Genomic DNA, 21652 nt, shown 5'->3' with positions numbered 1-21652 from the left:
ACCAAATACAAACTCAAAACCAGGCAAAGCAAGATGATTGGCAGAAAGAAACACAGAAAAACGCCCCACAAAAGTAATTCAAACTACCACAAGGGCAGAACTCTCTCTGAGCCCACCTGTGTTATCTATCCACATGTACCCTTTTTCCTTTTAATAAGTACTTTACTTGCTTCTTTACATCCCATCTCTATGTGAAAATTCATTTCTACACAGCTGACGGGCAAGGGCCTTGTCACTGGTCTCTGGTGTTCTAGAGGCTAGGATTCCACATTCTCACTGCCTGACTTCAACCTCTGGCCCAGAACTAAAATCCCGACTGCAAGCCAAGGCCACGCAGGAGCAAAAGTAGCAAATTAGATCATCTACTGAGATATAGCAACCTCTACCTAGAAATATTTTAATTAGCTTTGTTGCAGGAAGGGGCACCCCTTCCAGAGGCTGAAACTGGGCTCTTGTCTAACACTCAGAAATGAATTGTCCAAGGAGACACATGCTGACAAATCAAGCGATTTTACTGGGAAAGGGCACCCAGATGGAGAGCAGTAGGGAAAGGGAAACCAGGAGAACTGCTCTGCTAGCAGTCTCAGGTTTTATGGTGATTAATTTATGGGATTAATTTCCGGGTTGTCTTTAGCCAATCATTCTGACTCAAAGTCCTTCCACTGGTGCAGGCCTTGTTCAGCCAAGATGGATGCCAAGAAGGATTCTGGGAGGTGGTCGCACATGCGGTGTCTTTTTGACCTTTTCTGAACTCTTGTGGTTGGTGGTGGGTTATTAGTTCTGTGTTCCTTACCAGGACCTCCTGTCATAAAACAACTAATGCAAATGGTTACTATGGTGCCTGGCTAGGGTGGGCAGTTTCAGTCAGTGTGCTTCCCGTAACAGTTTCATTTACCAGATATTATTACAAAATAGTAAATATAAATCATTTTACAGATGGGATATAATCTTTGCTCTTTGTCTAGTATTTATAAAAAGCTACAAGTCAAAGAGTATGTGCCTGGAGCTGAACCAAGTGGAAACTAGATTTCTAAACAAAAACCTAGTATAAGAAAGAAATGACTCCAAACACTTAAATATCCTGAGACATTGTTTTACTCTTGAACACAAACACCCAATGATGCCAAGGTCCAAGGCCTTCAGATTGGCGGGAAAATATAGCATATTCCCCTGAACATTAGCATCTATTGTAAGTCATCGTCCTTCACCTGCAATTGTTAATCAGGTTTTGCACAGTTCCTTTGAAAACTTCCTTGGGGAAGCACTTAGTCTGCATGACAAAATATCTCAGGACAGAGTGTATACATTTCTTTCTGAAATTTGACCCAGAGTTTCTGAAGCCAATACAGTTCACCTGACTTTTTTTAAAAGTTGAACTTCACCTCCAAACTTTCCACTCTCAAATGAAAGACATTGGAGAAAACACTCAGCATCACCACTGTCACAAACAAAGGTGAGGTGTCCATGGTGGAGAAAAGGGAGCATGAGACACTTCAAGAGTGCTCCAAGAGACACACTCAGGAAGCAGACAGCTAGAAAACACACACAACTGCTCATCAGAGCTGACCAGGGTGGTATCTCTGCTTACAACAGACTATTAAACATAATCTGCCAAGGGCACTCAGTTGCACAGACTTTGGCATGTATTAGTTTTCCTAAGCTCCATATTTCTATCATGTAGGTTTAAGACACTTTGTTGGGTATATTTGCTTTGGAATGAGCAAAACGATGCCTGTGTGTACGTGCGAGTGCAGGGGCTCTCCCGGGCTGGGTGAGAATGCCCAGCAAGGAGGGACTGCCTGACAGTTTTCAGAGAACAGAACATAGACACGCACTCAGGAGTGGACTCCTTCCAAGCGGCCTGGCCAATTTCCCAGTGCAGATGGTGGCCAAACAATCTCCTGAGAGAGATATCTAATGCTTTTGGACAAACCTTAGTCTCTCTCAAACCCCCTGAGCACCATGTTTTCATAGACTGAATTAGTAAAAAAGAATTTCCCCTACCATAAAAGGACTGTCGGACTAATAAAATACTATTGCGTGACCTACACACAGATCCTAGATAGTGTAGTCTGGTTATTAATAGCCTGCACTCGAGAATTCAAAATACTTGTATGAGAATAACTGCTCTACCACATACCAAACGCATGATCTTGGGAAAAGACGTTAAATTTTCAGAGACGGATTTCCCTCTGCCATGACAGCCTATTGCAACGTTTACTGGGAGACTAAATGAAATAAAGAATATAAAGTGAAGTGAAAGTTGCTCAGTCGTGTCCAACTCTTTGCAACCCCATGGACTGTAGCTCAGTGCCAAACTCCTCTGTCCGTGGGATTCTCCAGGCAAGAATACTGGAGTGGGTTGCCATTTTCTTCTCGAAAAGAATAGAAAGGTCAGCACATTTTCTGGTATATGGCAAATGCTCAATAAATATTAGCTGCTTAGAATGGGGGTTTTTTAAAGGGAGAAAATTTTGTCAGTGTATTTGTGAGTATGTTTGCTTACATATGCAAAGACTACCTCTGGAAGGATGTCATTTGCCCTCAATGAAGAAAAAAACCCGGTAGTTGGGAAAGCAGTGCTAGTAAGACTTTTTCATTGTGTAGGCCATTTGTGTCTCTTTTTTCAAAGAAATAAAATACTTTAAATTTAAGTATTAAATAAATATTGGCTTTACCATTTTTTTCATTTCCCTTTACATTTATAACCAACAGTAAGGGAGTATTTCATGTTTTGCCAAAAAATATTTAAAGGTTATATAATGATCATAATTTTCCCAGTGATTATTAAGATCACTTTGGATGGTTTCAACTTGCAAGATCATTTTTATAGCCCTGCACTGCCCTGAAAAATAAGAATTATCTGTATATCCACCAAAGCAGAAAACCAATTTTCTGTTAAGAGTGTCATTCTAAAAACACTTTTTCTGATTTTTGTCAGGCATTTCATTCATTTAATAAGTATCTTTGAATTATTATAGATAGTAAAATAGGAACCAATTTATTGTGAATTCAAGAAAACTAGAAATAGAGACAGTGTTCTTAAAGTTTAATAACACTAAGTACTATTAACATTGTACTGTGTGATTTATAAAGAACCTTCACATAAAGTTAACTTATTCCCCATACCACTGTCTAATATTCAGGAGCAGACTCCTTTGTGATGTTGCATTGCTCTTGGGAAAAAGGCCAAAGTATTTAATGTGGCATGACTGGCCCTGTCTAGTCTGCCTTCATAACTTCACATCCCACCTCCTTGCTCTCTCCACCCCAGCTACACTGGCATTATTTTCATCTCTAGATTCACCAGGCACACTCATGCCACAGCCTCTTGCCATATTGCTCTGTTTGCCTCCTTCCCTTTTCCATCAACTCACCTCCTACTTAATCTTCAATTCTACAAGTGTCACTTATGCTGGGAGGAGATCTTCTCTTTGCCCCTTCCAGAACAGCTTTCTCTCTTCTCTCCCTCTCTCCATTCTAACGTGCAAGGACATAACAACAGTTTCCCTGCAGTCCCATCAAGGTATTTGTTCTCCCAGCTCCCTCCTTTCAATGTCACTGCAGCTCTGCAGCATCCCTCCACAGACTCAATGCCTCCTGTGAGGAAGGCAGCTCCCTCTACTTAGCCATTCTGTCTCTAGGCTCTAATAAGCCACTCTATCTCTGGCTGTATTAGACCTGGGGTGGAAATGTCCAATCCCTGCCCTACTCCCCCACCACTTCTTTACAAATAGCTGCTTTATTATACTCTCTCTGAATTATCTTATTTGTGCCCTGTATCAGGATCCTGACTATAATCTTGTTCCCGCTCCTCCTAATGGTTCTTTCTCCAACATGGTCTCCTAAGACTTATGCCCTCATGCCAGTCAAAACAACGTACAGTCTTGACTACAATATACTAGACTATTTACAGCTCCCTGTTGTTCAGTCACTCAGTTGTGTAAGACTCTTTGAGATCCCATGGACTTCATCACCCCAAGCTTTCTTGGCCATCACCATCACCTGGAGCTTGCTCAAATTCATGTTCATTGAGTTGGTGATACCATCCAACCATCTCATCCTCTGTCATTCCCTTCTCCTACCTTCCACCTTTCCCAGCATAGAGTCTTATCCAATGAATTGGCTCTCCCCATTAGGTGGTAAAGCATTGGAGATTCAGCTTCAGCATCAGTCCTGCCAATGAATATTCAGGACTGATTTCCTTTAGGATTAACTGGTTTGATTTCCATACAGTCCAAGGGACTCTCAAGTCTTCTGCAACAACATAGTCCAAAAGCATCAATTCTTCAGCGTTCAGCCTTCTTTATAGTTCAACTCTCACATCAATACACAACTACTGGAAAAACCATAGCTTTGACTATATAGACTTTTGGTAGCAAAGTAATGTCTCTGCTTTTTAGTATACTGTCTAGCTTTGTCATAGCTTTTCTTCCAAGGAGCAAGCATCTTTTGATTTCATGGCTGCAGTAACCATCTGCATGATTTTGGAGGCCTTTTTATCCTTCAGTTCAGTTCAGTCACTCAGTCGTGTCCAACTCTTTGCAGCATGCCAGGCCTCCCTGTCCATCACCAATTCCCAGAGTTCACCCAAACTCATGTGCATCGAGTTGGTGATGCCATCCAGCCATCTCATCCTCTGTCGTCCCCTTCTCCTCCTGCTCCCAATCCCTCCCAGCATCAGGGTCTTTTCAAATGGCATAAGGTGGCCAAAGTACTGGAGTTTCAGCCTCAGCATCAGTCCTTCCAATGAACACCCAGGACTGGTCTCCTTTAGGATGGACTGGTTGGATCTCCTTGCAGTCCAAGCGACTCTCAAGAGTCTTCTCCAACACCACAGTTCAAAAGCATCAATTCTTTGGAGCTCAGCTTTCTTCACAGTCCAATTCTCACATCCATACATGACCACTGGAAAAACCATAGCCTTGACTAGATGGACCATTGTTGGCAAAGTAATATCCCTGCTTTTGAATATGCTATCTAGGTTGGTCATAACTTTCCTTCCAAGGAGTAAGCGTCTTTTAATTTCATGGCTGCAATCACCATCTGCAGTGATTTTGGAGCCCAGAAAATTAAAGTTTGACACTGTTTCCACTGTTTCCCCATCTATTTCCCATAAAGTGATGGGACCAGATGACATGATCTTAGTTTTCTGAATTTTGAGCTTTAAGCCAACTTTTTCACTCTCCTCTTTCACTTTCATCAGGAGGCTTTTTAGTTCCTCTTTATTTTGTGCCATAAGCGTGGTGTCATCTGCATATCTGAGGTTAATGATATTTCTCCCGGCAATATTGATTCCAGTTTGTGCTTCATCCAGCCCAGCGTTTCTCATGATGTACTCTGCATAGAAGTTAAATAAGCAGGGTGACAATACACAGCCTTGATGTACTCCTTTTCCTATTTGGATTTTCTTTATTATTCAGTTTTCAAAATATCCACCCCACAATTCAGAAGTATCCTCTTCCTAAAAGCTTTGACACCCTCAGGCTGCAAACTTCTGGTTTGGGTAGCCATTTGAGCTCCCATAACACTCTAACTGTCTGTACCATGGCGTTTATCACTCTGTGATTACCTTGATGCATTTGTCTTTCCTACAAGGCTCTGAACCACTAAGTCTGTAGTTTCTAGTCCCCCAGGGCCTAATAAACTGCCTGGCATATGATAGCTATTCAATAAATGAAAACTACAAAGCTGTATATAAAGTCTAGCAAAAGTAGTTCAGAGGCTTACTATAATATATATTAAGGCACAGTAGATTATCAGCATGTTTATCTCTTCTCCCAAGACATTTTTTTCTCCAAATACAGCATCTTAGTAAGAATACAGTTACCATAGCCAAAATACTGCAGTAAGTGTACAGAATGATGTAATTTCCTTCATCAGACATTTATTCCTTCTAAAAATAAAATCTTTAAGCTTATTTCTCAGTTCTTCTTTACTGAGCACTGTATTTCTTGGGTGTTGTCAAAGAAAATACAGTACATTGAAAAGCAAGAATGACCCAGAAAATTGGGTCAAGGAAGGTTTTGGAAGGTTTTTTCCAGGTAAAATATGAATTTTTCATAGCTTTGCTACCCCCACACATTGCAATATTAATGCCCATTTACCACTTGTTTAAATGCTTTTATTAAAATTATTTTTCTGTTTTCTTGTATGGTTACCTCTTCCTTTCTCCTCCGATCAATCACATTATTCTTCACCCTATTCTTTAGAGAATGTTCTGGTGTGCCAACTAAATTTCCCTAGCCCTTTCAGGACTAAATTTCCCTAGCCCTTTCAGGACTAAAGCACTTACCGCTTCAGTGGTTGGGAATGTTGATGGTTGATGCTCACAGCTCAAGCCTGCTTTTTAAGGATCACCTTCAGCAGAGCTACAGTTATATCACACCTCCTTTTTGGTGACAGTCCACATCCAAACATGGAGGGTTAGCCAACATGTAGGGTTAGGTGGGGGAAGGCAAATAGAGAATGTAGAGCAAAAAGACTTCCTTGGTCCAGTTGGAAATGACTATGCAGGAATATCCCAGCTCCAGAGGTCTCAACTGACCTGCTCTTGTGATTGCAGCCTAGCCCAGTCTTTGCCTCAGCTTAATCTACTATACTATCCTTCATTTCCCTTCAATGGTTGACTCTGAGACCACTCCTACATAAACTTCCTGCACTCCAATTTCTATCTCAGAGTCTGCTTTCTGGGGAACCAATAAGAACCCTCAAGAAGGAGGTTATGTAAATAAGCTAATATGAATTCTTCCATGCTTTCTTCCATGACTGTCTCATATGGGCAAATAAATATACATATATAATATATTATAAATATATGATTTTTGCTTTTTAAAATGAGATCTTATTATAAATTCCTTAATTTCCCCATTCAAAAGCACTATTATACCTATTAATATATATAGGTATTAATATTTATATAGGTTTAGATTTCCTCTAGGCAATTTGTATTGCTCCAAAGCTTTAGTACATTCTTTTAGCAGGTAAATAATATTCTAAGGTATTGTTGTTGTTTAGCCACTAAATAAAGTCTGATTCTTTTGTGATCCCATGGATTGTAGCTCACCAGGCTCCTCTGTCCATGGGATTTTCCAGGCAAGAATACTAGACTGGATTGCCATTTCCTTCTCCAAGGGATCTTCCCAACCCATCAGTTCAGTTCAGTCACTCAGTCATGTCCGACTCTCTGTGACCCCATGAACAGCAGCACGCCAGGCCTCCCAGTCCATCACCAACTGCCAGAGTCCACCCAAACCCATGTCCATTGAGTCAGTGATGCCACCCAACCATCTCATCCTCTGTTGTCCCCTGCTCCTCCTGCCTGACTCAATCTTTCCCAGCACCAGGGTCTTTTCCAGTGAGTCAGCTCTTCACATCAGGTGACCAAAGTATTGAAGTTTCAGCTTCAATATCAGCCCTTCCAATGATCTCCTTCAGAATGGACTGTTTGGATCACCTTGCAGTCCAAGGGACTCTCAAGTGTCTTCTCCAACACCATAGTTCAAAAGCATCAATCTTCGGTGATCAGCTTTCTTTATAGTCCAATTCTCACATCCATACATGACCACTGGAAAAACCATACCCTTGATTATACGGACCTTTGTTGATAAAGTAATGTCTCTGCTTTTTAATATGCTGTCTAAGTTGGTCATAACTTTCCTTCCAAGGAGTAAGCGTGTTTTAATTTCATGGCTGCAATCACCATCTGCGGTGATTTTGCAGCCCAGAAAAATAAAGTCAGCCACTTTTTCCACTGTTTCCCCATCTATTTGCCACGAAGTGATGGGACTGGATGCCATGATCTTAGTTTTCTGAATGTTGAGCTTGACACCAACTTTTTGACTCTCCTCTTTCACTTTCATCAAGAGGCTCTTTAGTTCAGGGTCAAACCAAATCCTCCTGCATCCAGGAAGATTCTTTACCACCAAGCCACCAGGAAAGCCCATTCCATGGTATAGACATATAATAATATATTCAATCACTCATCTTTGGATGGGGACCCACAGTCTTACAGTACTTTTATTTTGGTTTCCATGAACAGTGCTGGAGTGGATATTATTGTACATATCATATCATATGCAATTCTATTTCTGTAGGATAGATTTCTAAAGGTGGCACTAGGTTCAGTATGTATATACTTTTTTCAAATATATATTGCAGATTTATTTTCAAAACTGTATAAAATTAACACTAATGCAGAAGAGAACTTATGAAGTGATTCTATATATTTCAATTTTACATGCTTCTTTCTTGCCCTCTACTATAGCCAAGTGATTTTGTATGAAACTTCTTTTTCAGGGTGAAAATATAGAAAGGTCCCCAAAACACTCTTTAACAAGTTTTTAACAGCTAACAAAACATGGAAACTATCTTTTTATTTTTTTATTTTTATTGGAGTGCAGTTGATTTACAATATTGTATTAGTTTCAGGTGTACAGCATAAATCAGTTACACATATACACATCTCCCATCTTTTAAGATTATTTTCCCATGTGAAAATACCTTTTTAAAAGCAAAAGTACTGTTTTCAATGTAGGGCAAGTCCAGATTTATTTTAAATTAGTATTAAAACAGAATTAGAGGCTATCAATCTATTTAATATTATCTGAAACAATTTCTTTTTTTACTCAGACTCTCTTAAATGTAGTATAATGTATTCAACCTCTTTTCCCCAGAAATTGGTATTATAAAGTATCTATATGTGTTCAAAATTCAGTGATAACCAGTAAGAAGTATTAGAACCAGAGATTTCTCAGGATCCTGGAAATAAATGTTAGTTTTTAAAAGCAAAAAACAATATACAACTTATCATATTCAAATTTTAAATGCATTCAGGTGCAAGGTTAACTAAATGTTACCCTCCATGATTTCAAAAGCAAATCATTATGGAAATTTAAAAATACAAGATAAAACTATTAAGTTCTTAAGTGAACTTCTCATGACATTTAAAAAAAGAATGTACATTACACAAAATTCAACTATTGTACCATTTGAAAATTTGTTGTGATTTGCAAGGAAAACAGTTTTCCTCATTGTTTTAGATAAATTAGAAGTTAATGAACTAACTATTCCAGTATAGCATTATCATAAATAAATACAAATCTATGATGAGAGTTAATCAAATTGAGTTGAACAATACATTTTCCCAAGTATATTTTGCGCAAAACCACAGGCTGAGAAGTAATTATTTTTATGCATGGCACTTGACATTTTCAACTTGAAAAACATTTCATCTAGTAAAGTCAATACTTTTTGTAAGCACAACCTATTGGTTGTTAATGTTAGGACACCATCTTGTGGATAAGGCATCTAATTTGGAAACCTGTCTATCTGAAATCACTTACAAAGCAAAAGGTAAAAAAATTTCTAAGTATCACAGAAATAAATCCATAGCTTTATCTTTATTTTATTACCATGTTTGCACAAAATAAACATGTTTATTAGCATGTTTGAATACTAGGAAAAGAATATTGAATAATTTTTACCAAAAAAGCCTTTTTCCCTGTGTATATCAACTACAAACCAAATGCTATATTTCAAAATAGCTATATGTTATCAAGGCATTTTAACGAAAAAAAATTTTCAGAGAATTAATGAAATCTGTATTAGTGAAGGTTATTTTTATATAATTATAATTTAGTGCCAAACACTTCTGGGTTTCATATGGTCAATATTGATAAAGATGTCTGAGGTATAGTGAAAGTGAAAGTGACTCAGTCATGTTCCTCTGTCCATGGAATTGTCCAGGCAAAGATACTGGAGTGGGTTGCCATTCCCTTCTCCAGGGGATCTTCTCAACCCAGGGATCAAACCCTGGTCTCAAGCATTGCTGGCAGATTCTGTACTGTCTGAGCCACCAGGAAGAGTTTCCATATGAGGTATACTCAGTTCAGTTCAGTTCAGTCACTCAGTCGTGTCTGACTCTTTGCAACCCCGTGAACCGCAACATGCCAGGCCTCCTTGTCCATCATCAATTACCAGAGTTCACCCAAACCCATGTCCATAGAGTCAGTGATGCCATCCAACCATCTCATCCTCTGTCATCCCCTGCTCCTCCTGCCCTCAATCTTTCCCAACATCAGGGTCTTTTCAAATGAGTCAGCTCTTCGCATCAGGTGGCCAAAGTATTGGAGTTTCAGCTTCAACATCAGTCATTTCAAGGAACACCCAGGACTGGTCTCCTTTGGGATGGACTGGTTGGATCTCCTTGCAGTCCAAGGGACTCTCAAGAGTCTTCTCCAACACCACAGTTCAAAAGCATCATTCTTCGGTGCTCAGCTTTCTTCACAGTCCAACTCTCACATCCATACATGACCACTGGAAGAACCATAGCCTTGACTAGATGGACCTTTGTTCACAAAGTAATGTCTCTGCTTTTTAATATGCTGTCTAGGTTGGTCATGACTTTCCTTCCAAAGAGTAAGCGTCTTTTAATTTCATGGCTACAATCACCATCTGCAGTGATTCTGGAGCCCAGAAAAATAAAGTCAGCCACTCTTTCCACTGTTTCCCCATCTATTTGCCATGAAGTGATGGGACTTGATGCCATGATCTTCGTTTTCTGAATGTTGAGCTTTAAGCCAACTTTTTCACTCTCCTCTTTCACTTTCATCAAGAGGCTCTTTAGTTCTTCTTCACTTTCTGCCATAAGGGTGGTGTCATCTGCATATCTGAGGTTATTGATATTTCTCCCGGCAATCTTGATTCCAGCTCTTGCTTCCTCCAGCCCAGCATTTCTCATGATGTACTCTGCATAGAAGTTAAATAAGCAGGGTGACAATATACAGCCTTGATGTACTCCTTTTCCTATTTGGAACCAGTCTGCTGTTCCATGTCCACTTCTAACTGTTGCTTCCTGACCTGCGTACAGGTTTCTCAAGAGACAGGTCAGGTGGTCTGGTATTCCCATCTGCTTCAGAATTTTCCACAGTTTATTGTGATCCACACAGTCAAAGGCTTTGGCATAGTCAATAAAGTAGAAATAGATGTTTTTCTGGAACTCTCTTGCTTTTTCCATGATCCAGCGGATGTTGGCAATTTGATCTTTGGTTCCTCTGCCTTTTCTAAAACTAGCTTGACTATCTGGAAGTTCATGGTTCACATATTACTGAAGCCTGGATTGGAGAATTTTAATCATTACTTTACTAGCGTGTGAGATGAATGCAATTGTGCAGTAGTTTGAGCATTCTTTGGCATTGCCTTTCTTTGGGATTGGAATGAAAACTGACCTTTTCCAGTCCTGTGGCCACTGCTGAGTTTTCCAAATTTGCTAGGATATTGAGTGTAGCACTTTCACACCATCATCTTTCAGGATTTGAAGTAGTTTCACTGGAATGCCATCACTTCCACTAGCTTTGTTCATAGTGACGCTTTCTAAGGCCCATTTGACTTCACATTCCAGGATGTCTGGCTCTAGGTGAGTGATCACACCATCATGATTATCTGGTTCGTAAAGACCTTTTTTGTACAGTTCTTCTGTGTATTCTTGCCACTTCTTCTTAATATCGTCTGCTTCTGTTAGGTCCCTACCATTTCTGTCCTTTATTGAACCCATCTTTGGGTGAAATGTTCCCTTGGTATCTCTAATTTTCTGGAAGAGATCTCTAGTCTTTCCCATTCTATTGTTTTCCTCTATTTCTTTGCATGGATCGCCAAGGAAGGCTTTCTTATCTCTCCTTGCTTTCTTTGGAACTCTGCATTCAAATGGGTATATCTTTCCTTTCCTCCTTTGCTTTTCACTTAAGAATCTCAAATATCAAATTGGTTTTCTCCTTAAAATGTATTAACATTTACATTAGCCTCACTAAAATCAAAAAGTCTTTAATACTTATAGGAATATTGATTCAATAGGACTTTATGAAAGAGAAATAGATTATCAGAGCATAGTGTCTGGAGGGCTGGGCACTATTTCTGGAACAGCCAACCACCTTGGACAAATCAATTCACTTATTTTGTCTTAGTTATCACAGCTGACAAAAGGAATAATGGCAGCTTAACCAGACAGTATTTGCAAAGGTATAAAACACTTTCACAAAACAATATGTGTAAAATTTCTTTCTTGTCACTAAGTCATGTCTGACTCTTTTGTGATCCCCTGGACTATAGCCCTCCAGGCTCCTCTGTCCATGGGGATCTCCAGGCAAGAATACTGGAGAAGGTTGCCATTTCCTTCTCTAGGGGATCTCCTGACCTAGGGGTTGAATCCATGTCTCCTGCATCATCAGGCAGATTCTTTACCACTGAGCCACCAGGGAAGCCCCAAATTTCTTTGTCCACCATAATATAGGAAGTGAAAAGAGTAATGGGTCCAATTTATTCTTGTTTTCAAGCTCTGACCCTGACAGCTGGTTTGTTTAGCACTTTAAAAAATGACATTGATCACCCCTACACTCTCCCAACATATTTTCTTTTTTCCTTTCCATAAGGTTTTTTTGGGCAGGGTCTAAAAAAAACTTATACAAACCATCTTGGCTAACACATCAGCCATGTGACTTGGGGAAAGCAATTACACCTGCTTAATGGTGAAGGGATTTAAAATTCAGGTCTGAGTTTGAAATCTGACCTCTTTACTTACCAGTTGTGTTGCTTTGGGTAAATTATAGAGCTTTCTCTCTGTTTTCTCATTTTCTTGAAAGGGTTCTGAAGAGTGTTACTTTAAAGTGTGTAAAGCATTTACCACAGTGATTGAATTGTGTCAAGTGGGATATGGCAAAAAATGAAAGTTTATCAGAATTATTATAAATGAATACTATTTAATTTGACCTCTCTTCAAACTTGAAAATAAGCCAGAGCATATCCATCATTCACAATATTTGTAAAAGAAATAATGCTGTTCTGCACTAATGGCCACAGAATATCTGGTCCAAAATGCTACTTTGATGGAGTCTGAATTGATTTCCTCTAAATGGCTGAAGTTTTAAAACAATTTGTAATTTCCCTCCTGCACCACAGTACAGAAAACAGTACATTCAACTCTTGGAAAGCCTTAAATTTCCACAGATCATTAGTCTATAATGAAAATAATTAATTATAATCTTTGACTTACAAAGGTGACTTACCTTTCCTGTAATGGATTTGAAGCTGCTTCAGTTAATGTAGGGTCAAGGTTCAACAAACTGCAGACAGTTCAAATAGTTTAGTTACAAAGGTGATCAGATGTCTTGGTGATGGAACCAGAGAAAAGCCCTTGGTCTCTCTTATTGCTGTTGTGCAATCCTTTAAAAAGCAAAAATGCCAATTGGCTATTTTGGAAATTTGATAAAGCGTTGTTTGTAGCAACATATGTGACTATTAACTTATTGAACTAAAAATGCAGTTAACTAAAACAAAAGCATTTAACAAATGGACAAAAAGACATCTCAGGAAGTAGTCAATAAGGCCCTCATCATCCTTTATTTTCTTTTCTAAATTAGTTTCTGAACTTCCTTTCTGGGTCAGCTCAATTCTCAATATTTCTCTTAATTCTACCTTATCAATCAGGATTAATAATGACTGCACTAGGCCATCTTATACTAGATTTTATTCTGAATTTAAAAGTTGGGGACAAATCAAGATAGTCCAGATCAGATCAGATCAGTCGTTCAGTCGTGTCCGACTCTTTGCGACCCCATGAACTGCAGCACGCCAGGCCTCCCTGTCCATCACCAACTCCCGGAGTTCACTCAGACTCACGTCCATCAAGTCAGTGATGCCATCCAGCCATCTCATCCTCTGTCGTCCCCTTCTCCTCTTGCCCCCAATCCCTCCCAGCATAGAGTCTTTTCCAATGAGTCAACTCTTCACATGAGGTGGCCAAAGTACTGGAGTTCCAGCTTTAGCATCATTCATTCCAAAGAACATCCAGGGCTGATCTCCTTCAGAATGGACTGGTTGGATCTCCTTGCAGTCCAAGGGACTCTCAAGAGTCTTCTCCAACACCACAGTTCAAAAGCATCAATTCTTCGGCGCTCAGCCTTCTTCACAGTCCAACTCTCACATCCATACATGACCACAGGAAAAACCATAGCTTGACTAGACAGACCTTTGTTGGCAAATATCTCTGCTTTTGAATATGCTATCTAGGTTGGTCATAACTTTCCTTCCAAGGAGTAAGCGTCTTTTAATTTCATGGCTGCGGTCACCATCTGCAGTGATTTTGGAGCCCAGAAAAATAAAGTCTGACACTGTTTCCACTGTTTCCCCATCTATTTCCCATGAAGTAATGGGACCGGATGCCATGATCGTCGTTTTCTGAATGTTGAGCTTTAAGCCAACTTTTTCACTCTCCACTTTCACTTTCATCAAGACGCTTTTTAGTTCCTCTTCACTTCCTGCCATAAGGGTGGTGTCATCCGCATATCTGAGGCGATTGATATTTCTCCCGGCAATCTTGATTCCAGCTTGTGTTTCTTCCAGTCCAGCATTTCTCATGATGTACTCTGCATATAAGTTAAATAAACAGGGTGACAATATACAGCCTTGACGAACTCCTTTTCCTATTTGGAACCAGTCTGCTGTTCCATGTCCAGTTCTAACTTTTGCTTCCTGACCTGCATACAAATTTCTCAAGAGGCAGATCAGGTGGTCTGGTATTCCCATCTTTTGAAGAATTTTCCACAGTTGATTGTGATCCACACAGTCAAAGGCTTTGGCATAGTCAATAAAGTAGAAATAGATGTTTTTCTGGAACTCTCTTGCTTTTTCCATGATCCAGTGGTTGTTGGCAATTTGATCTCTGGTTCCTCTGCCTTTTCTAAAACCAGCTTGAACATCAGGAAATTCATGGTTCACATATTGCTGAAGCTTGACTTGGAGAATTTTGAGCATTGCTTTACTAGCATGTGAGATGAGTGCAACTGTGCGGTAGTTTGAGCATTCTTTGGCATTGCCTTTCTTTGGGATTGGAATGAAAACTGACCTTTTCCAGTCCTGTGGCCACTGCTGAGTTTTACAAATTTGCTAGGATATTGAGTGTAGCACTTTCACAGCATCATCTTTCAGGATTTGGAATAGCTCAACTGGAATTCCATCACCTCCACTAGCTTTGTTCGTAGTGGTGCTTTCTAAGGCCAACTTGACTTCACATTCCAGGATGTCTGGCTCTAGGTCAGTGATCACACCATCGTGATTATCTGGGTCGTGAAGATCTTTTTTGTACAGTTCTTCTGTGTATTCTTGCCATCTCTTCTTAATATCTTCTGCTTCTGTTAGGTCCATACCATTTCTGTCCTTTATCGAGCCCATCTTTCTATGAAATGTTCCTTTGGTATCTCTGATTTTCTTGAAGAGATCCCTAGTCTTTCCCATTCTGTTGTTTTCGTCTATTTCTTTGCATTGATCGCTGAAGAAGGCTTTCTTATCTCTTCTTGCTATTCTTTGGAACTCTGCATTCAGATGTTTATATCTTTCCTTTTCTCCTTTGCTTTTTGCTTCTCTTCTTTTCACAGCTAGTCCAAGCAAACAAAAAACCTAGGATTACATCAAATTCAGAGCCCTTATATATAAGTTTAGCATTTACCCTGTATGGAAAAAACCTGATTTTTTTTATGTTCACAGAAATATAAACATCTTTTTTTCATATTTACACTAGAGGATTTATTGCATACATAATATTTGAACTCATTTGAATTACCTTTCATTTCATGTTTTTCTCAATAACAATTGGATCACATTATTCACACTCAAAAATATTGAAGGTATATATAGTACAGGGATATAGTTTCAAATTCTTTTCAAAAATAGGTGTATTTCATTCAAAATTCCATGACATATTCTGTTATGTCCCCATCTCTACCCTTTGAAAATCATTATCCTACCATGTTAGCATTATGCTGAGCTGTAATAGGTATTTAATATAGATTTGTGGATTTCATAAGGACTTTCTGTTAATCTATTGCTTTCATGCCAATCTTAGATTTCTTTCTTCCTGTAACAAAATGTGTCTATCATACATCTCATAGAAAAGAGTCATGTATTTCAATATGCTATATTTTAAGGTAATTCCTAATATATATTTTTCATAATTTCAAATATTAGCATTTTTGAGGCTTGGCTATAATATTTTTTAAATTATACTTTTATATACTCATACTATATATTTAACAACTTTTCAAATGAAATCAATAGTGTTTTCTACCATGAGCTGATTCATTGACAGCAAAGAACTGGGAGAACTATTTCGCATATTACATTATTGCTTTCAATTGAGTCCAGATTGATCCAGTGCGTTTATGGTAAGAATTCATTGAAATCAATGGAGCTGAGCACAGATTAAAAATGCTCCATTGCTTTCTAAGAAGTGCAGTGATAAATGTTATTATATTTAATATCAGGAGAGTCTTTCACCTCCCACCTCCCTACAACTTGTACACTGTTTTTAACCCAAGACAATATGATAGCTTTTCTTGTTTTCATGAAATATTTCTGAAATGTGTTGCACAGAAAGCTAAGTTCTAGTTAAGAGTGCCAGATGATGTAACTACTATTGCTATAAATAGTAGTTACAATAAAAGAAATAAATTGAAAATATCTTATCATTTACTTTTTAATTGAGTTTCTTATAAATTGACAATGCTACCATTTCACTTGTGTACTACAACTGAGATAATATTACAAGACTATTGTTAGAGGGAAAAAAAGCAAGTCTAAGTTGTTTTTTCTCCAGTCCTGGTTATGTGTTATACTGAGTTGTTCATCCACCTGATATACCTTTTCCTGGTGACAGAGTACATGCATTGATATCTAGAAATTGGTTGAGTGACAGTATGTACTGGGTTGGCCAAAAGCTTCCTTTGGTTTTTAAGTTAAAATAAAAGACATATTTTTTTTTCATTTTCACCAAGAACTTTATTGAACAATGTATTCACCATTTTGTTCCACTATGTTTTTCCATTTTTCAGCTAACTTCAGGACTCCATCTTCCCAAAGCTTTTTCTTTTTCAGCAAAGTACATTTCAGATGCCTTTTACAGTCTTCCAGGAAATTGAAATGTTTTCCATTAAGAGAATTTTGTAAAGACAGAAATAAATGGATATCTGATGGTCCAGTGTCTGGTGAATACAGTGGATGAATCAGAACTTCCCAGCCAAGATTAACGGGTTTTGCCTGGTCATCAAAGAAACATGTGTTCTTGCATTGTCCTGATGGGAGACAATGCGTTTTCTGTTGACTAATTATGGATGCTTTTCATCAAGTGCTGCTTTCAGTTGATCTAATTAGGAACAGGACTTGTTGGAATTTATGCTTTGGTTTTCCAGAAGGAGCCCATAATAGGCACACCCTTCCAATCCTACCATGTACACAACATCACTTCCTTTGGATGAAGACTGGCCTTTGGTGTGGTTGGTGGTGCTTCATTTTACTTGCCCCACAATCTCTTCCACTCCACATTAATGTACAGTATCCACTTTTCATTGCCTGTCACCATTTGTTTTAAAAACAGAACATTTTCATTATGTTTAATTAGAGAATAACATGTGGGAATATGGTCAAAAGGGGTTTTTTTTCACTTAATTTATGTGGAACCCAAACATCAAAGCAATTAACATAACCAAGCTGGTGCAAATGATTATAAACATTTGATTTGGATATTTTGAGTGTGTTGGTTATCTCCCATGGAACACTGATTGTTCTCAATTAATGTCTCAATTTGATCGCTATCAACTTCAACTGGCCTACTAGACCATGGAGCATTATCCAGTGAGAAATCTCCACTATGAAATTTTGCAAACCACTTTTGACACATTTGATCACAGCACGTTTTCCACACACTGCACAAATCTCTTTTGTGCTTCAGCTGTGTTTTTGCCTTTCTTAAAATAATAAAGCATAAGCCAAAAATGTTGCTTTTTTCTTCCATCTTCAATATCAAAATGGCTACATACAAATTCACCAATTTGTTTTTGCATGCTGATTTGAGAGCTGTCACAATACAAAATTGTTTTGAATAAGTTCAGTTGGACATCTAATCACTACTAGAGCTATGTAGAAAAAAAAACTGAATGAACCTTTTGGCCAACCCAATAATTAGAGAGTAATCAAAAGAGGAAAGTTCTCTGCAAAAGTGTCTGGTTGACATAATGCTAAAGTTAGCCACTTTGACATACTGAGCATCACAGTCGAACAAAATTAGGAGACAAAATTGGCTATAATTTATTGAACTAAGCACTCTTTTATATGTATGAAGATGCTCATCACAAGAGGAAAAGATAAAGCCCAGCAATATAATGAAGTGTCAAAGAATCACTGACTACAGATATTTTAACTGAAAATAGCTTTAAATATCATCTTGTCTTAATATGTTGACCACTCAGCTTTTGTTCAAGTGAAGCAAAACAATAAAATTCATGGCTGATCAATTGGAAAGAGAGAAATGTTTTAAGGACAGGTATTTAGAAACAACATTAAAAAAAAAAAAAAAAAAAAAAAACAAGGACTACATACATTTAAAATGTTACAGTATTGTTTTAAGAGAAAGAATTTTTTTTAAATATGTATTGAATCTCAAGTCAATAATAAGAAACATCAAATCTTATTAATTACATAATTAACAGTTGCAAAATATATTAAACTACAACAGGCACAGATGTAATTTGTATTCAAATTACTTTTTTCATTTTCAGGCTTCAGTAGATTTTACCAGAATTAGTTATAGTTATGATATCGTATCTTGTTATTCCTCTCAAGTCTAACAGAAGTAAAGTAAATGTGGTCCCTTGACTACAGACTTTTGGATTCTAATTCCATTAGGCAAACAACCCAAGTCTGACCAAACATTGTTTATTTTTTTGAAGAAATTTCTAATTTTTAATGGAATATAATTGCTTTACAATGCTGTGCTAGCTTCTTCTGTAGAACCACATGAATTAGATTATAGATGGGGAAACTGTGGGAAAAGTGTCAGACTTTATTTTTCTGGGCTCCAAAATCACTACAGATGGTGACTGCAGCCATGAAATTAAAAGACTCTTACTCCTTGGAAGGAAAGTTATGACCAACCTAGATAGCATATTCAAAAGCAGAGACATTACTTTGCCAACAAAGGTCTGTCTAGTCAAGGCTATGGTTTTTCCTGTGGTCATGTATGGATGTGAGAGTTGGACTGTGAAGAAGGCTGAGCGCCGAAGAATTGATGCTTTTGAACTGTGGTGTTGGAGAAGACTCTTGAGAGTCCCTTGGACTGCAAGGAGATCCAACCAGTCCATTCTGAAGGAGATCAGCCCTGGATGTTCTTTGGAATGAATGATGCTAAAGCTGAAACTCCAGTACTTTGGCCACCTCATGTGAAGAGTTGACTCATTGGAAAAGACTCTATGCTGGGAGGGATTGGGGGCAAGAGGAGAAGGGGACGACAGAGGATGAGATGGCTGGATGGCATCACTGACTCGATGGACGTGAGTCACAGTGAACTCCGGGAGTTGGTGATGGACAGGGAGGCCTGGCATGCTGCAATTCATGGTGTCGCAGAGTCGGACATGACTGAGCGACTGATCTGATCTGATACATATACCTCCCTCCCACCCCTCTATGTCATCACAGAGCACCGATCTGAGTTCCCTGTGCTATATAACAGCATCTCACTAGCTATCTATTTTACCTCACACTGGTCAGAATGGCCATCATCAAAAAATGTACAGATAATAAATTCTGGAGAGGGTGTGAATAAAAAGGAACTTTCTTAACAGTAGTGTGGGAATGTAACTTGACACAACCACTATGGAGAACAGTATGGAGATTCCTTAAAACTCTAAAAATTAAACAACCATATGACCCAGAAATGTCACTCATGGGTGTATACCCTAAGAAAACCATAATTTGCACATACCCCAATGTTCATTGTAGCACTATTTACAGTAACCAGGACATGGAAGCAACCTAGATGACCAACATTTAAGAGAATCCTTCAAGAAGCCCCATAAAGGAAAATGCAACTCTAGTTTCTAGTATTGTCATACATTGAAAGGGCTTAATCTTGATGCATACTGGACCCAAATAGTATCAGCCAGTATGGAGAAAATAACTTAGACCATACACAAAAAGAGAGGCTGAGTACAGTTGATAGTATTGGAATAGCTCACCCAATCTCCATGACAACTTCTGTGTGTAGTACTATCATTTTGTTTGGATGTTTACTCTGTTCCCACTGACTGTGGGACACCAATTAAGGGGCTCAAATGGAAGGGGAAAACATAGATTAATCTAGACCATTCAAACATACACAATTACTCTAAGGAACTTAACTCTCTCTGGAATTAAGCTCAGGATCTCAAGAGAAAAGATATGCAGTTGATTTCATTACGAGGTGATGGCATCTTGAACAAACGGCCCATCATTTCCTGCTGCCTCTGGACTCAATATTACCTTTACAAAGATTTAATCCTATAACATTTTTGTCTATGTGGGAGAAACTCCCATATGCATGTGTGCTTAGTCGCTTAGCCATGTCCAGCTCTTTATGATCCCATGGACTGTAGCCCATCAGGCTCCTCTGTCCATGGGATTTTCCAGGAAAGAATACTGGAGTGGGTTGCTCTTTCCTTTATCAGGGATATTCCTGATCTAGGGGTCGAATCCGTGTCTCCTGCATTGATAGATGGATTCTTTACCACTGAGCCACCTAGGAAGTCCCATACTCTTCCAATAAATGTTTCCTAGTCTCAATCACTCTTAGATTAGCTCAAATAAGTTTTCTGTTACTTTCATAAAAATATCCCAAGTGTTTCACTGAGAAGCTGGCCTGAGTTTAGAACTGGCCTCAAAATAGAGAGAAGGGATGCTGATAGACAAAGTCAGTGTTCCAACAGCAGTATCAAAGTGATGTGGACTCATCAGTCTTGGTTATGTCAAGGTTTGACATTAAAGGAGATTCATAGCAGGGAAAAATGCACATTGGCAGGAGAACAGATAGCAGGAACTATATTTTTACATAAACAATTGTATTGTCAGTATGGACCAACCAAGCCCTTCAAAATAGTAGGGCATCTAGGAATGAGGATGCTGGGAGTAGGACCCTGAACTAGAGGAAGAGACTGGCAGTTTAGCTGAAGTTTAGCACAGTGGACCAAAGAAGTGGTAGAGCTGGTATGTAGCTCACCCCCCCTTCTCACCTCCCCACCCCCACACAGCTGAACCTGGATTCAGGATAACAGGATTGATTCCAGACTCTCCTTGTTGCTGGGACCAAAGAAATCAATAAGACTTCAACTCTGATCAGGAATGTTCCAAGTGCTGGGCAAAGCTGCACCAGGTCTTTCAACTGGGGTGACTAGGTAGGGCTGGGAAAAGTTGGTGAAACAGCATAAAGATGGTTGGTGAAAAGTGGGAAAAGTCAGTGATACGCTGTGTCTTGAGCTGAAAAAAAAAAGTTTAAATATTTAGTCTACCACACTTCCTAATATTTCATAAGATACTACCTCTATGCATTTGAATATATTCTTCTACTTTCTTTGGATGTCCTTTTCTCTGTTCTTCCATGGTAAAACTGTTGTTTATATATTAGATCCAGCTCAAATGCCATTTATTTTCTAGGAAGCATTCTTGGCTCTTCAAGTGGGTTTATGATAAATTTGTTTTTCAGTCTCTCAGTTGTGCCTGACTCTGTGACCCCATGAACTACTGCATGCCTGCCTTTCCTGTTCTTCACTATCTCCCAGAGTTTGTTCAAATTCACTTCCAT

General features: G+C 38.7%; 1 long non-coding RNA gene across 2 annotated transcripts in view; it reads right to left on the bottom strand.

Annotated features, from left to right (window-relative positions):
- Positions 1-7414: 7414 nt before the first annotated feature.
- Positions 7415-21652, bottom strand: part of LOC109561865 (uncharacterized) — a 103689-nt gene continuing 89451 nt past the window's right edge. For both annotated transcript variants that reach the window (XR_002181096.2, XR_011567597.1), the window contains exon 5: positions 7415-13215. This is a non-coding gene — a long non-coding RNA (uncharacterized lncRNA). The remainder of the gene's footprint in view (positions 13216-21652) is intronic.

The sequence above is a fragment of the Bos indicus genome, chromosome 7 (genome assembly GCF_029378745.1).
Source record: "Bos indicus isolate NIAB-ARS_2022 breed Sahiwal x Tharparkar chromosome 7, NIAB-ARS_B.indTharparkar_mat_pri_1.0, whole genome shotgun sequence".
Lineage (NCBI taxonomy): Eukaryota > Metazoa > Chordata > Mammalia > Artiodactyla > Bovidae > Bos > Bos indicus.
The sequence above is the reverse complement of the archived record's forward strand: the minus strand, read 5'-3'. Positions and strand labels throughout refer to the sequence as shown.